The sequence below is a fragment of the Macaca mulatta genome, chromosome 18 (assembly GCF_049350105.2).
Source record: "Macaca mulatta isolate MMU2019108-1 chromosome 18, T2T-MMU8v2.0, whole genome shotgun sequence".
NCBI lineage: Eukaryota > Metazoa > Chordata > Mammalia > Primates > Cercopithecidae > Macaca > Macaca mulatta.
Genome location: NC_133423.1, coordinates 19,277,872 through 19,298,394, shown reverse-complemented (window position 1 = coordinate 19,298,394; position 20,523 = coordinate 19,277,872). Strand labels below are relative to the sequence as shown.

Sequence of the window (20,523 nt, the reverse complement as noted above, 5' to 3'; positions counted from 1 at the left end):
CTCTCAAGTTTATTCTCCAAAATACACCTGTCTTTGACTGTTGAGCCGCTTTTTGTGTTTCTTTCCTCTTTCTTTAACTCTTACATTGGGTGCCGAAACCCGGGATGGGTGTTGGGGGTAGAGGCTTCTTGCAACCCTGGAAGCAGTGGACAGCAGCTGCTCATCCTGCTGGATCCTGAGAGTCTCTGGTCACCCACCCTGTCTTGGCTCTCACTTCACTTTTCGAGCAATTTGTATGAAGAGGACAACTAACCTGAAGGGGACTGCGAGACTCGGGCTGGGGTTACTCTCCAGTGAGCCCTCAAAACCCTCAGGTCTCAGCAATCCACCTCTGACCACCCACAACAGGTATTTCACTCCCTTCCTCCTCCCTCATCCTCTCTTTTCTCTCTCTCACACTCTTCTAGCGCTCACTCACTCACTCTCTCCACCTCCCTCCCTCCCTCATGTGGCTCCAGTCCTAGAGGCCCTTTGCCAGTTCCAGCCAGAACATCCAACATCAGACACTAATCCAGCTGACTGGTAAGATCTGCCCTCCCCTGGCTTTCTAGTGGTACCTGGGAAAAATAAGTTCTGCTGCCCTGGTCCTCAGAGGACCAATAGGGCTAAGCTAGAGAAAATCTTGGGAATGCCCAGTTCCTTCTTAGTTTGAGTGTCCTTTATAGAAAGGGGATTCCAGGTCTCTGTCCTTTGTCTGGGGATGCCTAGAACAAAAACAGACACCCTCAGCTTCTTCTCACCAGTCCACATAGGTGCCGAACAATCCCACATTCCTACATCCTTCCCACGGGGCTGTCCCTTCACAACCTTGCAAGTTTGGCTTGGGCATTTAGTTTTTTATTGGAATATGACCTGGCCCCAATACAAATTAGATAATGTCAGGCCGGGCACGGTGGCTCAAGCCTGTAATCCCAGCACTTTGGGAGGCCGAGGCGGGCGGATCACAAGGTCAGGAGATCGAGACCACAGTGAAACCCCATCTCTACTAAAAATACAAAAAATTAGCCAGGCGCGGTGGCGGGCGCCTGTAGTCCCAGCTACTCAGGAGGCTGAGGCAGGAGAATGGCGGGAACCCGGGAGGCGGAGCTTGCAGTGAGCCGAGATCGCGCCACTGCACTCCAGCCTGGGCGACAGAGCGAGACTCCGTCTCAAAAAAACAAAAAAAAAAACCAAAAAAAAAACAAATTAGATAATGTCAGCTGATGGCGCAAAAATGGCACCTTTGACTTTCAAATTCTCAGGAACCTTAACAACTTTATAACCAGGAATGGCAAATGGCAAGAGGTTTTCTATATTCAGGCTTTCTTCTACTTCTACCTTAGATCCCAGCCTTCTCTGTGTCAAGCTTGCACCCCTCATGAAATCTTTCTTCTTAATGAAAACCCCCCCTGGGTCTCTCCCTCCTCCAAAACTCCTTTTGATCCTGCACATGACCCCCCTCTGTATTCTCACCCCTCTGCATCCTCTCCTCGCCCATCTGAACCCTCCACCCTGGTGGCCCCTCCTGCCCCCAAGCCTTCAGCCCCAAACTCCACTCCTACTTCTCCATCTGTTACCCATTTTAAAACTGCTCAAACCACCTCTGCCATTCTCCCTCTCTGGGAAGCAGCTGGGGTTGAAGGCTTTGCTCATGTTCATGTCCCTTTCTCCATGTCTGATTTGTTGCAGATTGAAGCTATGAGTATATTCAAAGGCCTTTAGGTTTTTCTCTTCATAAATCATGTTTTCTTGGAAAAGGTTTTCCCGGTCAACTCAATTACTTTTCTCCACTCTGCCTTGCCACTCTTGGTGAGTGTATGAAGAACCCGAAAATGACTTCTGGTGGCCTGGAACTCCTTGGGAAAACAGAAAAGGCACCACAAATCCCATTTTGGGAAAAATCTGTTTTCCTCATGGAATCCCTGGAATTGGAGGTGGATAAGTACCTCCCCAAATCTGCCTTTGTCTTCCAGTTATACTTGTTTATTAGGCCCTGGAAACTGTTTTCCTAGCCCTGTTCTCAAAGGGTCTCATCGGAAGGCCAATAATCCAATTGGGAAATTAGAAAAAAACAATCTTATAACTACTGGATCTTCTTCTGGGTGTCTGTGTGGCTATATATGCGTTATGTGTGCAGTGTCTATTAAAAAGGCTCTAATTAATTGGCCTAAGAAAAATAAGTGCTTAAACCAAATATTTTTAAGGGAAAAGTAAAAGCTGTGAAACCTTTCAGTTCACGTGACTTTAATCTTTAAAACTTACTGGTACTGTAAGATTAGAAATGTCTTAAGAGTGGCCAGCATACAGTTTTTGTTTGCATTTATTGATCAAGCAATTTCATACTTACCTCTGCCAAATACTATAAATTGTCAAAATTTGGCATAGAGGCTACAAAACTATAACTCAACCCAAACAGAATAATCTTTGCTTATGTAATTTTTAAATAAATGAAACATTAATATTGGTTTAGTAAAGATAGCTACATCTTGAACTATTTAGTGAAATACTCTAACTTCTAATCTTGTGTCCTTAGGCAGCCTAGCCCATAGACATGAAGGAAGCTTGTTTGGGGAAAGGACTGCTATCTTTAAAATAAAAAAAGAGAATTTATATGAAAAGAATCTTATATGGTAAATTCTTACCCTAAAGTAAATTAACTGGTTGTTTAAAGAGAGGGATATTTACAAGTCAGAAAGTTGAGGCATGTCAGGAATTGTCTGTGTAAATCAGGAAACATTTTACAAAAGGCAATTTATGCAAGAAATGTTACACAATTTAAAAGTGATTAGGCTTCCTGAATGCTTTATAAAATGCCACTATAACTGTTAGCTCTACAACTTGGCTGGTTTGCAGCTAGGTGAGACCTAGAACACATGGAGTTAAATGCTGGAATGAGTCGGACCTTACCTGCACTTCTGTCAAGGTCCTAGGCTCTACACCTAGTACATAATTAAAATCCCAAACTTACCAACAAAACTAAAGGTTGCTAAAAGTTAACAATGTAACATGTATGTAAGACTATTGAGAAAACAGTTTGCGTATACTTTTGGCAAAGTATTATACAAGGAGGCACGAGAACGTGGATTTTTACCTAGATTAAAAGGTTAAAGAATTGTTCTAAGTTGAATAAAATAAAAATGAAGGTTTAAGAAAGTTTTAGGTTAATTGTAAAGGAAATGCTGTGTGTAAATGTATCGGCTAAAGTTGAAGGGGTATCATCTAGTTTTTCTGTAAATTGAACATTAAAGTAAAAGCAAAACGGATTTCACTTAAAGCACTAATCTGCTCTTTAACAAAAGTTATAAAGCGTTAAAAAGGGTTCATAAACGTCTTACCTTAACGGTCCAATATTAAAATTGGGTAAATGTGTCTACAAGGTTTTATTAAAATTGTATTTAACATTAATAGCCCACTAATATAAAGGTAAAGTTTGGCTTATTTGGTATAAAGTCATAATAGGAAACATTGTCAAATATAAAATGGTGTTTTTTGGGCTATATTTGTATAAATATATTATTGGTATGTGTTTCAAAGTTATAGGAGACGGAGACTCCTATAATTCTGATATATCTTAGTGTATGTTATCAGTAATAATTATACTTGTTATGTTTAAATTACTGTGTGCCACAAAGGTAACAGATATCCTTGTCAATTGTGACTTTATGGCTACCCTAAAACTTTTTGTCATCCATAAACAATTGTTGTCAAGTTTTGGTCCTCTTTAAAAGGTCGTTTTATAATCAGCTATAAAGCTCTTACAAGTGCTCTTGGATGCAGATTTCTGTTAACTTTGGCGATTGTGACATCGGAATAGAGAAGAATGTTCAGGAGTCTTGAAGAGCTAAAATGTTCATTAATATCAAGCAGGACAGGAATTAACTGCATGAAGTGAACTAACAGGAGACTGGAGTGATCTTTTTGGCATTTAGCTTAAAATATAGCTAATCATTTGTTTTGCTTTTCAAAACCAAAGAAACTTTTCTTTTGAGCTATTGATAGCTTTTAACAATTTAGTATACTCCCATGAACAAAATTTGGAGCATACTTGTTTCTCTCTACCTGATTTTCTCTGGAAATTGGAAACTGTGAGTATTCTTAAGTTATGGCAACATAGTTATTTGCATAAGTACAATAAGAATCTGTTTTCTTTTGTAACAGGCCACAATTGGAAAAACTGGTTATGTTTACCAAGGCTTTGACTGGAATGGTGTGCTTTCCTTTAAGGAACCAAACTTGCCTTATGAAGCCAATAAAGCCCCCGGAAACTGGCCTCATATTCTGTGTACACAGTCCCTGTACAGCATTTCTGATCTGTGGTAAGTAAACGATGTCACTTTCTGAACAGGCCAGGAACCCCAAGTTATCTTGGAACCTCAAGAGGAGAGAAATTCACCCAACTCGTAGGTATTTGATGGTACAAATCCATGTCTGAGCTTGGCTTTAAAAAGGTCTTATCTCAGATTCCTTCTACAGAACAAAGTTCCATCAAAGCCAGTTTAAAAGGCCTATGTAACAAATAATTATTCTTGCTGTACTGTATGCAAATAATTAAACCAAGTATAATAAAGCAAACCAGTCCTATCATGATTTGTCTTTTAATTAAAATGGGAAACTGGAGAGAGAAAATTATGTCTCAAAAACTATAGCACAAGTGTTGTTAAATTCTAGTGTTGCCTAATGTTTTTCAATGTTTATTATTTTCTACAGTTTAAATTAAATTCTATTTTCTTCTGGCTACAAGTTTCCAAAATAAGCTGTGCTTTCCTAAAGCCCTATGAACTGAAAACTAACTGTTTCAGCAGGCGCTGCCTCTAAGCCCCCTGACCATCACAGGAGGAAATCTCTTCACTGCTGGTGCTGACAACTAATAACTGAGAGTGCCCAGAATCCTTCACCCCCACGTCTAGTGAGTCCATGGCACTGAGGGTAATTGAGATGGTATCTGTTATAGGAATCAACTCCTGGATACATTGCACTCAAGTCAAAGCCTGGAAAGCTGAGGAAGTAACCTCTGACACCCCAAATGAACATTCTAAATATCAATGTAAAGAAATAGGAAATCTTAAGCTGAAAATCATAAAAAATAAGTAACTAAGTGAGTAACTCATCTTACTCAGTTTCACCCCTACTTTTGTCATTGCTACCTCTCCTTTTAAGCCAAATATTAAAACTTCTAATGGAAATTATTTACTACACCACCCTTGTGGAAATTGCTTTACTCAGTCTACTATTTGCAGTAGGACTATATACTCTAGCACCCTAAGGGTAGAATATCAGACAGAGAATCTCAGTTACTGTAGCATTTTGCTTAATTATTATCCTCATCGCAGGAATAATGGTTATAACAGAAAATAACACATGGGCCTTTCCAATCATGTGCCTATGCCTCTTATTGGATGAGGAATGTTGTTTCTATATCAACCAATCAGGCCTAGTAAGAGATGCTGCTGAAAAACTTAAAGAAAGGGCTAAAAATCTAAGGGAATACCAAAACAACCAAATAGAATCTTGGTTTGGGAACAAAATCATAGCATGGGTCATCCCATTCCTGGGCCCTCTCCTAATAATGTGGCTGGGACTAATGTTCTTACCCTGCCTAATTAACCTTTTTCAAAGATTTTTAACTGACAGGATCATGGTCATTTCACAGACAACTACCCAAAAACATCTACAGATGGCATTACTTCCCTGCAGGCAATCTGAGACCAGAAAACTCTCTATCCCCTTGTCAGCAGGAAGTAGCCAGAAAGAACATGCCACTCCTCATCCTTTCTATAATATAGGGTCTGAATTGACAGAGCAGGGGCATTGCCATCTTGGACAAGCACCGCCATTCTAAAATTCCCCTTGATAAAAAACCGCCTAAATCCAAAGGGCATCAGCCTAATGGCTAAAGTCCGCATGACCATAAACCACAAACAACGCCTCTGACCAGAAATATTCCAACCATAAGGTAAACCCCTCCCTGACAAGAGACATGCCAGCCCCAAGATAACCTCCCCTCCAGCCGGAGACATTCCAACCCCTCCGTAAACTTCTCCCACACACAGAAACATTCCAAGCTTCTGATAAGCTGTCTCACCAATAAATACTCAGTCTGTAAGAGAGAGTACTCCTGACCAAAATCAGCCAGAAGCCCCTCTCAGGTTTATTCTCCAAAATAAACCCATCTTTGACTGTTGAGTTTTGTGTTTCTTTCCTCTTTCTTTAACTGTTACAATTTCAAGTCCCCAGCATATGTCAAAATCTGTGCACACTCAAGTCCAGCAGTCAGCCCTCCAGACTGGAACTCCTCCTACATGAAGAGCCAGATCTCTATATACAAGCATTTTAAATAATGTATTTTCAATCAGCATTTGGTTTTAAAAATATGTGAATATAAGTGGACCCACACAGTCCAAGGACTAAGATATGACTTTTTCTTATCTTGTTCAAATATCTAAGGAGTGTGGGGAGTCATGCCCCACAAACCACAAATTCTCATCAGGTGAGTTTTATTTAACCCTATATATTGTGACTTACTTTCCAATCTGACTGGCATAACATTACATGACGAGGAAGAAAACCAAAATATTTTACCCCCAAACATGTTTCTTTGCCATATTTTGAAATGGCCCTGCAAAGCTGTCCTTTGTGGGGAAAAATGCATCTGTAAAGAATCTCTATTAATATAGCTAGATCTTTTTCTTCCAGGCCCTCCCAATACTGTAGAGATTAACTGAGAGTCTAGTACCTTTCAAAGGTCTGAATAAGAAACATTTGTCATCTATTGTCTCTAAGGACAGCCACTATGAGACTTCAAAAGAACTTTGGTCTCCACAATCTGAACATTTCCTTTCTATTGATCCTAGATCTTTAGACAAGCTCAACTAATTGTCAACTAGAAAAAAGTTTAAATTTACCTATAGCTTAGAAACACTACACCCCACCCCCACTCTGCATTATGCCTTTCTGGACAGCAATGTATTTCTCAAATGTATTTCATTGATGTTTCATGACCCCCTAAAATGCATGAAACCAAGCTGCATCCCAACCACCAGGGGCACATGTTACCAGGACCTCCTGAGGTCTTTGTTATTGGCCATAGTCACTCACGTTTGGCTCAGAATAAATCTTTTCAAATATTTTACAGAGTTTGACTCTTTTCATCCATTTATGTGTGTGTGTGTGTATGTGTGTATGGAGGAAGAGAGATACACACTATATATATGCATATGTGTGTGTATATAATTTATAAACTTATAAATACATACATCAGGGTTGTATGATCAAAAGTTTATAAACATGACCAATCAAAATAGTTTATAGTCCTCTTCGTTCGTGATAATGAACTTTATTTAAGCCCTGAGTACCATAAAAGTGAGGATGGTAAGGAAATTCTTCTACCATTTTGTTTCCTCAGAAAATATAAAGGACTACTAAGGTAAGAATCACCTTTGCTCTGACACAATGATTTAGGGGCAATAAATAATGGTGATGGTCAATTAGAAAGACTTAGAAAGCTTAGAACAAGCAAGGGCTGGTTCTGAGATGATCAGAGATGTCTGGCTCATGAATTGAGTTATTTGTTGTTACAGACTGAATTGTGTCTCCTCACAAATTCATACGTTGAAGTCCTAACCTCTAATGAGATTATATTTGAAGATAGGGCCTTTAAGGAGATTAAATGAGGTCATTAGCGTGAAGCCCTAATCCAATAGGACTGGGGTCCTCAGAAAAAGAGGAAGAAACCCCAGATCTCTCTCTCTCTTTCTTTCTCTCTCTCTCTCTCTCTCTCTCTGTTTCTCTCCCTCCCCCCCTTCCCCCCACACACGCAGACAAAAGGCCATGTGAGGAGGCAGCCGTCTACAATCCTCAGCAGAAACCACCCTATGGATACCTTGATCTTGAACTTCTGACCTCCAGAACTGTAAGAAAATTAACTTTTGTTATTTAAGCCTCCCATTCTGTGGTATTTTGTTATGGCTGCCCTACCAAATAAATAAAAATTTGCTGTTACAGTGGAAGAGAGTGGGGTCTCTAAGAGAACACTGAGGATTGTTAATTCTTTATAAGGAGCCAGTGAAATTTTTCTGCCTTCAAGGAAAATGTTTGAAAATTCACTTCATCCTCTCCCCTTCCAGCCCACAGTGCAGGGCATTCATGACCTTTCTTTCAGTAATTATAGGATCGCTCTTTATGGAAGGAAAAATACCTTTTCCTCTACTCATCTTAGGTTCATTGGCTGGGCCCTTGTAACAAAAGACAGACGAACAAGAGACAAGCATACAAATTAATCTTCATAACACAGGAGCCTTTATAAGGAAATGAAGCCCTAAAGAATCAGCTAAACCTAAGTACTTTTTCACAGTAGGTTTGATGAAGAATGGATAGTCATGGAGAAATAGAATAGGGCAAGGAGTATAAGCTAACAGTAATAAACTGGGGGAACTTAGCAAGACCTGTTTCTCCGATTCTTCTGTGTCTCCTTGTCTTTGGAGACAGGATGTTCCTTCTCCCTGGGCATAGGGAAGGCACCACTCACAGGAGTGTCTTATAATCTGTTTTACTCCAGTCTTCCTGCGTCTGCCATGTTCTCAAATTACATGAGTTTAAAATATTCAATATGTGAGCTGGGTGCAATGACTCATGCCTGTGATGCCAACACTTTGGCTGAAGTGGGAGGATTGCTTGAGCCCAGGAGTTTGAGACCACCTGGGAGACATAGCAAGGCACCATTTCTACAAAAAACAAAAAACCAAACAAACAAAAAAAATTAAAGCTAGCCAGGTTTGCTGGTGCACACTTGTAGTCCTAGCTACTTGGGAGGCTGAGGTGGGAGGATTATCTAAGCCCTGGAGATTGAGGCTGCAGTGAGCTGTGATTGTGCTCCGCATCCTAAGTGACAGAGTTAGACCTGTCTCAACAACAAAAAAATAATTAATATGCTAAGGTGCCATATTTGGGGGTGGCATGTTTTGAGTTTCATCAGTCCCAACCTGAAAAATTTCTAATCTTAAATTGAAAAGTAGGAGTCCTAAAAGTCAAAAGAAGAATAATCTTTTTAAACCCCAGGAAGATATAAAGGAATGATAAGTGCACAATGCATATTTATTTAGAAATATCTGATCTGACTAACCCTTAACCTCCCAACTTCCATCTCTCATTTGGAGCTAATCCAAAGAGCTTGCCTTTTTCTGACCTATATCTCCTCAGGTCTTCCTCCTTAGAGTTTCCCATGGCTTCAACATTCCTGTTCACTCTTGGCATTTAGATTCCTCTCTTGTTCAGCATTCTTTATTGGATCAGAACTTTACCCTGGCTCTTGATATCATCTCCAACTATCTTGCCTCAATATCCTTTTGCAGGCTTTTATCCTGTTGCTCTGACGTCATCCTACACCGTGATCAAACAGATTGATTTTATTCCTGTCTCTATGTCTTTACTCACACTATTACTCACCCTTACCCTCTTCCTTCAGTCCTGTTTCCTGCCCTTTCCCTGTCAGTGTCCATTCTGAGAGCATTCCTCAACAACTTCCCGCAAGCTATTCTTCCTGTGCTTCCTATGGACCCAACCTGCAACACCTTGTATGTAAGTTTCACTGATGTCATGGCAAAGTGACCACCATTGGGCCTTTCTGTGGACCTTGAGGTTCCACACAGAATTATTGCAAACTGGAGAGGAAGTATCCATAAGTGGCCCAGAGAAGCATGCTTAGACAAACCACTCTATTGCCCTGAGCTGGGACAAGGACTGGGCTTCTGGGCAACTAGAATTGTGAAGAGGTTGGGGTAGGAGCAAGGGGACGGTCTTTAGACATAATCGGTCTGTCTCTGAACCTCTCCTCACTTTCAAGGATGGTTTGATGTCCATTTTAACAGCACTTAGAACACTAATCTGAGTTCCCTCTCTTTTGTAGCCCTTCTTGAGCCTGACGGTCATAATGTCTCATCTTTTGTATTAAAATTTTCTTTACTCTCCAAAGAAATTTTGTTATTATCAGCATAAAATATGAGGCTGCAGGCAACAGTTTTGGTACTTGCAGTTTGGGAGAGGTGGTGATACGAGCAGCTGAAATCTAAAACGAGAACCAGATGCTCACCCAGGCCCCTCTTGGAAGGATCATACCCTAGTTCCATGACCACACTGTGCCTCAGTCTTCTTATCCTTTAGATGGGCATATTCACTCCCTGACTGGAAGAAATTTTATAGGTTTGGGTTTACAAAGCCAATAACGAAAGGGCTGTTAATTTTCCCCTGCCTATTCTGTTGTCCAAGTGCATGTCAATGTTTGCATATGGCATTCAGTCTCAGGAGTCTGGCTTTTCACAGACAAGGTAAACTCGACTAGAAATATTACCTTGCAGGACCTATGAGTTTTACGTTGAATGTTGAGCTTCTGACATAGAAGCTGATAAAGTGATGTTGAAAAGTTGTGGAAGATATTCTCAAGAACTTCCATTCCCAGTTTGCAAGGGACAAGAAGGAGAGGGCTTCCACCTAGCATGTTCTGTCTCCCTTCTGCCTTCTCTCCAGACATGTTGTAAAATAGCCTTTGCTGAAGCCAGGCTACCACATAATACTGCTACTGCAATTGCCATGACTTTAATTACTATTGCCTATTATTCAAAAACACTAATTGAGTCACGGTCCCATTGCAAATGTGACTTAACTTGCTGTTTTACTGCTTGCTCAGGCACTGCAAATAAAAAAATAATGGCCGTTATAATTAACTCAGAATCAGCTATATAACCTGTCCCTCAGCCTGTGATGGGTAAAAGTTCAATTAAAAAGTAAAGTTATTAACAGAGTAAGGTTTGGTCACACATCTGTCATACAGAGTGTGACAGGGCACAAATATTACCCAAGCAACCAGAGAGGGAATTACTGAAGACCTGCACCTTACCAAGGTGTCTGCAAACCTCCCAAAAAGTTAATTATTGGAAACCAAAAAAAGATAACTAACATAAAATATGACTTCACACCTGATAGGATGGTTGTCATCAAAAAGATGGACAATGACAAGTGTTGGCAAGGACGTGGAGAAATTTGAACCCCTGTATACCATTAGTGAGAATGTCAAATCGCACAGCAACTTTGAAAAATAGGTTGGTGGTTCCTCAAAACATTAAACATAGATGTATGACCCAGCATTTCCACTACTGCGTGTATACCCAGAAAACTGAAACTTCATGTCTGCACAAAATCTTGCACACCAATGTTCATAGCAGCATTATTCATAATAGCCAAATAAAAGTGAAAACAACTCAATTGTCTGATGATTGATGAATGGATAAACAAAATGTGGTATATCCATATAATGGAATATTCATTAGCCATAAAAAGGAATATAATTGTGATGTAAGCCATAATGTGAAGGAACCTGGAAGACATTATGCTAGCCAAAACAAGCCAGACACCAACAAACATGATTCCATTTAGATGAAAAGTCCAGAATAGGCAAATCTTCAGAGATAGAAAGTAGATTAGTGGTGGTAGGGACTAGGAAATGAGGGGAATGAGGAGTTACTGCTGATGGCTACAGCAACCTTTTTGTCACCAGGGACCAGTTTTTTCCACAACCTTTTTGACACCAGGGACCCATTTCATGGAAGACAGTTTCTCCAAGGGACAGAGGTGAGGGACGGGGAGGAGATGGTTTGGGGATGAAACTGTTCCACCTCAGGCCATCAGGCATTTGTTAGATTATCATAAGGAGTGTACGACCGAGATTCCTCGCATGCGTAGTTCAAATAGGGTTGAGCCCCCATGAGAATGTAATGCTGCTGCTGATGTGACAGGAGGCAGAGCTCAGGAGGTAATACTTGCTTGTCACCACTCAACTCCTGCTGTGTGGCCCAGTTCCTAACAGGCCATAAACTGGTACCAGTCCACAGCCCATGGGTTGGGAACACCTGAGTTACAGGGTTTCTTTTTGAGGAGACAAAAATGTTCTTAGATAGTGGTGATGATTGCACAATTTTGTGAATATACTAAAAACTACTGAATTGTTCACTTTGAAAGAGTGAATTGCATGATGCATGAATTATAACTCAACTTTGAAAGGCTTCTCAAAATAAATTAAATAAATAAGACATTTGAACTACTTGGATTGCTACATACATGAAGCAGCTGAGGCCCATGAGTAGTCAGCAAACTACTCATTGTAATTATTTGTAATTATATTGTAATTATTTGGCCTGTTCATGTGACAATCCGATGGCCCCTTGCCGCAACTTCTGTCTGCAGTATAGACAGCTACCACCTTCAGGAAGCTAGCAAAGCAAATAACTGGGGGAATAAAAATACAACTCAGAGTGAAAACTGAATAATCAATATGGACATGATCCTCAATGTATTTGCCTGGATGTATCTATCACAGTGGGGTTGCAAGCTTTCACCTATACACAGAGAATACAGAATTTTTTATTTTGTTTATGAGTAATCATAAGAAATCTCCTTCCCATGATTCTTATACTTTAAAACATTTTAACCAAATGACCAAATCAGTTTAAAACTACATCTGACCAGGCACAGTGGCTCGTGCCTATAATCCCAGCATGTTGGGAGACTGAGGCAGGAGGATTGCATAAGACCGGGAGTTCAAGACCAGACTGGGCAACATAGTGAGACCTCATCTCTATAAAAATAAATAATAAATAAATCAAAAGAAATCCACTCTGATGATGCACGCAATGTTTTAGGAAGTGTCAGTACCTCTTAGCTAAAAGTCCTCCGGCTCTCCTATAGCTTCAATCTACTCCAGCTTCTCTCCTGTGGACACTCCCTAGATGTCTGGGGGTGTGAGTGGCTGCTTGCTTCGCTGGCATTCACGGCTGAATTCTATAACTAGTGTAAACTATTATCTGGTCTTTCTTGGTTTGGACACTGCTTGGGTGACATACTGGCTTACCCCGATACCCCCCAAATTAACTCAGTCCTCACTACTTTAGACCCCTCAGCCCCGGCCCATCCTCCACTCAGCCTGCCATCCTGGTGGTCCTCTGCCCCCAAAGACCTCCACCAATTCCAGTCTCAGCCCTGAAATCCCTTCCACCCCACCACGGCAGGCCCGGGGAAAGCCCCATGGCTCTCAGCTCAGCATCCATGCAATGTGGGATGTGAAGGCAGCCCAGGATCATTCCACCCAGGGCCTCTCTCTGTAGTGAGAGTACATTTGGCACGGCTGCCTCCCAGGTTGAGCTGTGCAGGTCTGAGAACTGATCCAGAGAGATTTTCAATATCCTAAGGAGCATCTTGGTTTAGAAGAGCCCCTCCTCTGCCCGTGGCTTTTTCCTTCCCCTCTACTTGAGCCAAAGACAAATAAGGCCCAAATCTGGGCACACACAACCCATTCTGGTCTACCTCCTTCTCCAAGCCTGTTCACAATTCCCTTGGGCCAGAAGAGTCGAGTTTCTCCCCTTCTATCACCTGGAGACACATCTCAAGCTTTCACCTGATACTACATCTACTCTCCCCAGCAGGAGAACTGTGTGAGCTGGGTTAGTCAGGATTGGCCTTGCTATGTTAAGGTGTAGGGGGTGGGAGATTAATTGGAAAAAGAATCTTAATTATCTTTCTCACATCAGAATCTAAATGCTCTCTTGTCTTTCTCTGCATTCACACTGTAATTCACCAGATCCCAAAGTCCTGCACATCCCTTTTTCCAAGGCAAATTGGTCTGGGGCCAGCTAGGTAAAAGGCGTGGCTCTTAGAAAGATAAAAGAAATGTGTGTTGGCCAGGTGCGGTGGCTCAAGCCTGTAATCCCAGCACTTTGGGAGGCCGAGGTGGGCGGATCACAAGGTCAGGAGATCGAGACCATCCTGGCTAACATGATGAAACCCCGTCTCTACTAAAATACAAAAAAATTTAGCCGGGCGTGGTGGCGGGCACCTGTAGTCCCAGCTACTTGGGAGGCTGAGGCAGGAGAATGGGGTGAACCTGGGAGGCGGAGTTTGCAGTGAGCCGAGATCGCACCACTGCACTCTAGCCGGGGTGACAGAGCGAGACTCCGTCTCAAAAAAAAAAAAAAAAAAAAAAAAGAAAAGAAAAAAGAAAAAAAAGAAGAAATGTGTGTTAATACTTATCAAAACATTGTCCTTTACCTCGTTAAAAGAAAAAACTTCTGACAAATTAAATTTAACAGAGTTTATTTGCGCAAAGAATGATTCGAGAATCAGGCAGTCTTCAGGACCCTTAGAGGCTCCTACAGCTGCTGTCCTTACGCTGGGGCATCTACAGACAGAAAGTGGAAATGGGATACAGAATCCACTCATTGGTTATAGCTCCGGGTTTGCCTTATCTGGGCATGATCTGTCTGATCAGTTGGCAGCCTGTGATTGGCTGAGACTCAGCTAGATGTTACAAAAATACACTCCTAAGTTAGGCTTTCAGTTTGCTTATGTACTAAGTTAGGTCACAGTTCATTATATAGGGACTCACAGTACGAGGGCGACCTCAGGCCAAATTTAGTTTAATTTAAATGATATACATATGCATTATTTGATGGTGGTATTTAGCAGTTAAGAATAATTAAAAACTCTGGCTAGTTTTGAGTACTCAAGTGTAAACCATAATGTATCATTTTTCTAGATTAAAAAGTGCATTTTGGCCAGGTGCAGTGGCTCACTCCTGTAATCCCAGCACTTTGGGAGGCCAAGGAGGGTGGATCACCTGAGGTCAGGAGTTCGAGACCAGCCTGGCCAACGTGGTGAAACCCCATCTCTATTAAAAATACAAAAATTAGCTGGGCTTGGTGATGGACGCCTATAATCCCAGATACTTGGGAGACTAAGGCACGAAAATCGCTTGAACATGGAAAATGGAGGTTGCAGCGAGCTGAGATCACACCACTGCATTCCAGACTGAGCAATAAGAGCAAAACTCCATCTCAAAAAAAAAAAAAAAAAACCCGTGCATTTTATTTTGCTAACAGCAGATGCTCTTGCATTGTGACAAAATATAGACGCGTATTAATGAGAGACATTTAATGGAAGAGTCCATGAGAGAGCTCAGGAACCAGACAGCCTGGATTCAAACAATCCTGACTCTGCCAGTTCCCCTGGGTGAGTTACGTATTCTCGGCCTTACTTTCCTTGTCTGTAAAATGGGAGAGAGAGTTTATAGGGTGCTTGCGACAAATAGGCAACATAATACATATAAAATATTTAGAAGAGTGCCCTGCACATAGTAAAAACACGATAGTGTTCTCTGTTCATGTGTAATTACTAATAATGTAATTATAATATAAATCTGACTCTCATACAGTTCTCAGTAAATATGGACTAGGTGCTGTGCTAAGGATTAAAAATCCAATATTGAGACAGGCACAGTCCCTGCCCTTATGTACTTATCAAAGGTGAAGATAAAGACCCTCTCTGGCTCACTGTACATAGACAAGATCAAGGTGCTCTCTCTTGGAATTCCTCAGTTACCCAAGACCATCTGGCTTCCCAGATGCTATTGAGGCCACCAGGCCTGAATATCACCTAAGTTGGCATGTGTTTCCTTTGCCCACCCTGTTTATTTATTTTTGAGATAGAGTCTTGCTCTGTTGCCCGGCTAGAACGCAGTAGTATGATCATTGTTCGCTACAGCATCGACCTCCTGGACTGAAGTGATTCTCCTGCCTCAGCCTCCTAAGTAGCTGGGACTGCAGGAGCAGTCCACCATGCCCAGCTAATATTTTATGTTTTGTAGAGATAGGTCTCACTGTGTTACCTGGGCTGGTCTTGAACTCCTGAGCTTAAGCAACCCTATCCTCCTCAGTCTTCCGAAGTGCATGTATCCCACCTGAGGCAGCCGTGCCAAATGTACTCTCACTACAGAGAGAGGCCCTGGATGGAATGATCCTGGGCTGCCTTCACATCCCACGTTGCATGGATGCTGAGCTGAGAGCCATGGGGCTTTCCCTGGGTCTGCCATAGTGGGGTGGAAGGGATTTCAGGGCTGAGGCTGGAATTGGTGGATGTCTTTGGGAGAAGAGGACCACCAGGATGGCAGGTTGAGTGGAGGATGGGCCAGGGCTGAGGGGTCCAAAGTAGATTACAGGCATGTAGCCACCACGCCTGGCCTGCCAACCCTATCCTCCTCAGCCTCCCGAAGTGCTGGGATTACAGGCACGAGCCACCACGCCTGGCCTGCCAACCTTATCTTCCTCAGCCTCCCGAAGTGCTGGGTTTACAGGCACGAGCTACCACGCCTGGCCTGCCAACCTTATCCTCCTCAGCCTCCCGAAGTGCTGGGATTACAGGCATGAGCCACCACGCCTGGCCTGCCAACCTTATCCTCCTCAGCCTCCCGAAGTGCTGGGATTACAGGCACGAGCCACCACGCCTGGCCTGCCAACCCTATTTAATTAATCGGCATTCCAGCTATTCACAACTGTTCATACATCCAGTCTTTGGTTCTGTTGGGGCTCAAAGAAAACATTACCCCAAAGTATGGTGAGTTGGCATGCTGAGTACTTTGAACTAAAGGAGATTGGAAGGTCTCAGATGTGGCGTCAAAAGCAGTCTGTCCTCTGACCTTCTACTGTCCTCTTTCTCCACCCGAAGCAAATCATAGAAACCACAATTCCTCTTCTCCAAAGTGGGTCATCAAATTAGGACCCCTTTCCCCCAAAGCAAGCCATCAAGCCTGAAAAGGTCACTCTTTCCCTTCTCCCCTTTCTCTTTCCAGAAGTATCCTGCCCCATACAGGGGGAGAAATGCTGCAGAGAGAGGCCAAAAAGAATGTGGACAGACCTTGCTGGGTTTCCCTGCCTCAGTCTATCACCATTAGATCATACCCCTTAACCATTCACATTTTGACACAGCTGTCCATTCTTTGTGGAACCTAAGCATACAAATAGATGTTTTTTTCTGGGTCTTCGGGTCTTCATTTGTGAAGGCTCTTGTGTTATGTAAATCTTTGATTCAAGTAAATTTGTTACACTTTCCTCTTGTTAACCTGTCTTCTCTTATAGGAGTGTCAGCTGTGACCCTTATGATGGGAAAGCAAAGGTATCACCGCTTTCCACCCCTACAGTTTTCTCCAGGTGTGTGGGCAGCCCTGGGGCTGCGTTCTTCCATCAAGAAAACACAAGGGGGCGGTAGTGGCACTTGGGCTTGATGGCAGTGGGACTTAAAATTGAGTCGTAGAAAAGAAAGAAAAATAAAAATGATAGAAGGCAAAGATGGAAGAAGAGAAGCCTCAAGAAAAGAAGTGTGGTGTGACAAGAGCCAATAACACATTTTAATGTTTTTCCCAGAGCTGTGCTCCCTCCCCAACATGAAACAGTGCAAAGCATGGAATTAATCCACTCCAATGCATTGCGGGGAAGAAGGTTTGAAGTGAAGGGAGCAGGGAAAGGCCCTTGCAGGCTGAAGCCCTGTGGAAGAGGGCTGGGCTAAGCAGCCTCTGGGGAAGGGGGCCACTCAGGGCCCAGATCAGCTGGCCTGCTCTTTCTTTCCACAGGCCCCAGGGTGCAGCCAGCTTCTCTCACCTTAAGAGATTTCCCTGGCTTCTGAGCCAGCTGTCACCAGCTACCACGCCCCACCCAGCCCCAGGCAAACCCACAGTACATTTTCTTCTCTGAGATTTACTACCAGGAAACAGATTAAAAAACAAGAAAAATAAGCAAAGGGTGAATTACCCAGGTTAAAGGCAACGTTGTGCAGCTCCTGTGGACAGACCTCTAGTTCTTATTTATTGTTTTAAAAACTAGATTGGATTGAATGCTTTGTCTTTTTTCTAAGAGAGCTAAGGTGACCAAATGTCCAGGTTTGCCCAGGTGTGAGGGGATTCCTGGAATTCAGGACTTTGAGTGCTAACCCTGGGAGAGTCCTGGTCAATTGGGAAGAGCTGGTCATCAACAGAGAGCTCAAACAGGACCCTCCTCACCTCCAGACCAAGCTTCTGAATGAAGTTTTGCAGAAAGCTCTCCCAGTCAGGGCTGAACCAAGCATGGGAGGTAGGGCCCCCAGCTGCCTGTTGGTCTCAAGTGGGCAATTTTCATCCTCAAGACTTTTACCAGCGAAGCACTGGGTAGGAGCTCCAGTCTCCCCAGACGCCACATCATGTACATTCCCCTGTGCCTGTTTCCTCACCAAAGCAGGAAGAAGGAGGACAGGATTTCTGTGTGGGTGCTCCTCTGGCCATTTTTTAGGGAGTGGTTTCTCCAGATCAGGAAACTCTCCCATCCTCCCTCCCCACCCCCCATCAAGAGCATTTTTATTTTATAAACAAAGTTAAGCAGAGTCCCTTGCTGCAGGCTGTCCACTGAGCTAGTGTATGACTATCATGCATTTTCTAGAGGAGCAGACCAGTTGCAGCACCTCCCAAACTATTCAGCCACTGAATTTCCTCCCTTTTCTTTGGGAAACCTGCGTTCTGAAGAGCACATCCTCCTGGAACCTTTGTTTGATCCCACTTAAGCAGCTTTGGGACCTCCCCTAGTGATACCCAGTGCTGTTTTCATAAAAGAATCAAGCAGAGCACTAAGGGCTTTTCACTGAGACGGACCCAGCACCACTGGCCGTGCCAAGTGTACGCAGGGGGTGTGTGTATGTGTGTGAGCTTGCTGGCAGGCGGCCCTCTGTAGGCAGTTCTTTACACCTCAGGCCAGGTTGCAAATGCCATCTCTGCTGGCTTGGGGAGGGCTATTTAAAGTCTCTCTAAAGGCCACCAAGCCTGCATGACTTCTCACACTTCCTAAAAATTGCAGGGTCCGAATGGTGCAAATTCCAGCCAACGCAGCTCTCGGGTCATCGCCTTGTGTGCCAGCATATGTAGGACTCGCATCAAGTTACTGTAAACAGATGGCATGTTTGTTACACTCTTGCTGAAATGTACTATTATATATGCACATTTTGTTTGCTAATAGCTTTGAAGACTTGAGTTGATTAATTAAAAGCAACACATACTTAATAGTTGTATTTTTTTTCAAATGATACATTTGGTTTTTGTAATTTTTTAAATGGAAAAAAAAAAAACAACCAACAGGGCCTGATTTATATACTGAAAAGAGGTTCTTTCCAAGTAAATTAGGAAAAGTACTTTGCATTCCTGAACTTATTTATTTTCCCCCGTAGCTAATGTTGCTTGTTATTCTAAACTGAGTGGGGATGCTAAAAAAGAAAGAGCGTTGCCCTCCTGTAGAGCATGTATCACCTGTAAATTTCCATGAGACAGTTGTGCCTCTAATCTCTGAATTCAATTCCACCAGAGCAAATTGACTTTCACTGAGGTGACTTTGAAGCCAAGTCGTTTTGCAGGTTCAAGAAGGAAACTCTGCCAGCCACACCGCTGAGCCCACTGGCCAGGGTGCCGCCTGCGAAGCCCCACCTTCCACCACACCCTCCCCTCAGTGCTGGTTCCACTGAGGTAGTCACCAAAACAAGTTGTTTAATTAAAAGATTTCCAGCTCCTTATTTCCCAAGTGCAACAGAATGGGAAAGTGTCCCTGCTGTAATGTAAATAATGGCAGTCAGTCTTCTACACATCCCGGTGAGGGAAATCGCTCACTGGCTGGTAGATGAGTTGCCAGCCTTTCCAGTACAACACTTTGGGCTGAAACTCACACATATGTGCTATTGAAGTTGAATTCTGGCAAGTGCTATTCCTGGTATTTATTTGAAAGAAGCCAAGTACTTAAATGGAGTTAAAACAAAACAGGCTTTTTACTCTCTTCCCTGCAACCTACAACCCTTGGCTCCCTCTTCTCTGAGTTTTGTTTGGAATTTTCAAAATTGACTACACCCCTTCAGAAATTCCCCCCTTGGTGTCAACTGGTCTCCAGTTGGCATTGGAAATGCTGAAATGTCAAAAAGAGGGTTGAAACGGTCTAAAGGGCAGCTTCCTGAGAAAAAATTAACCTTCCTTGGATTCTTCTCCAGGTTTTAGGCCACTTGAGGTCACCTTTGAAAGAACAACCTGTCCACATGAAAATGAGGGCGGTCCCTACCAACAGCTCACATGACTGACTATGGCAGCCACACTCAGGGCCTGGCACTTGCTGGGCCCAGAGAAAGTTGATTGGGGTTAAGGCGGCCTGAGCGGTTTCAAGTCAGAGTGTGGGGCAGCTAGGAGGGGCCTCGGAGAAGATGAATTCCCACATTTTCCTCAAGAAGAAGCAGAGGCCTGAGGCTGTACATCTAGCAAGTTGTGGGAAGGGGAGGAAAGGGGATGCTTACACCTGCCAATTCGTCTTTGCACCACCAAACCTTCCCCACCTCCACATCGGCCGAGCTTGGGTCTCTTTCTTGGAGCCAGGGAGGGGCAGCGGGAAGGAGGCCTAAGGGCTAAGAAGAAAAACTGGTCTTCCAAATATCAACCTGCTGTGTGGGATGAGGAGAGGCAGGAACAGGCATGACTGTAAGCTCGAAGAATGTGTTTTCCCTGCCTTCTCATGTTTCTTCTCATTTTATTTTTCCTTTTGGACTTCGTGTGCAAACGTTCAAGTTAATCATACTCCTTGGATCATAGTCCTTTGTCATCTTGGTCTTCTCAATGCCTCCTCTTGCTTAGTTTTATTTATTTTTAATTTATTATTATATTGCTTAGCTTAAGCATACTCTGAG

At 42.9% G+C, this 20,523-nt stretch overlaps 1 long non-coding RNA gene across 2 annotated transcripts in view; it reads right to left on the bottom strand.

Moving 5' to 3' along the window:
* The window catches only part of LOC144336465 (uncharacterized), a 146,585-nt gene that overhangs the window by 33,613 nt on the left and 92,449 nt on the right, over nt 1-20,523 (bottom strand). The gene's annotated exons all lie outside the window — the stretch shown is intronic.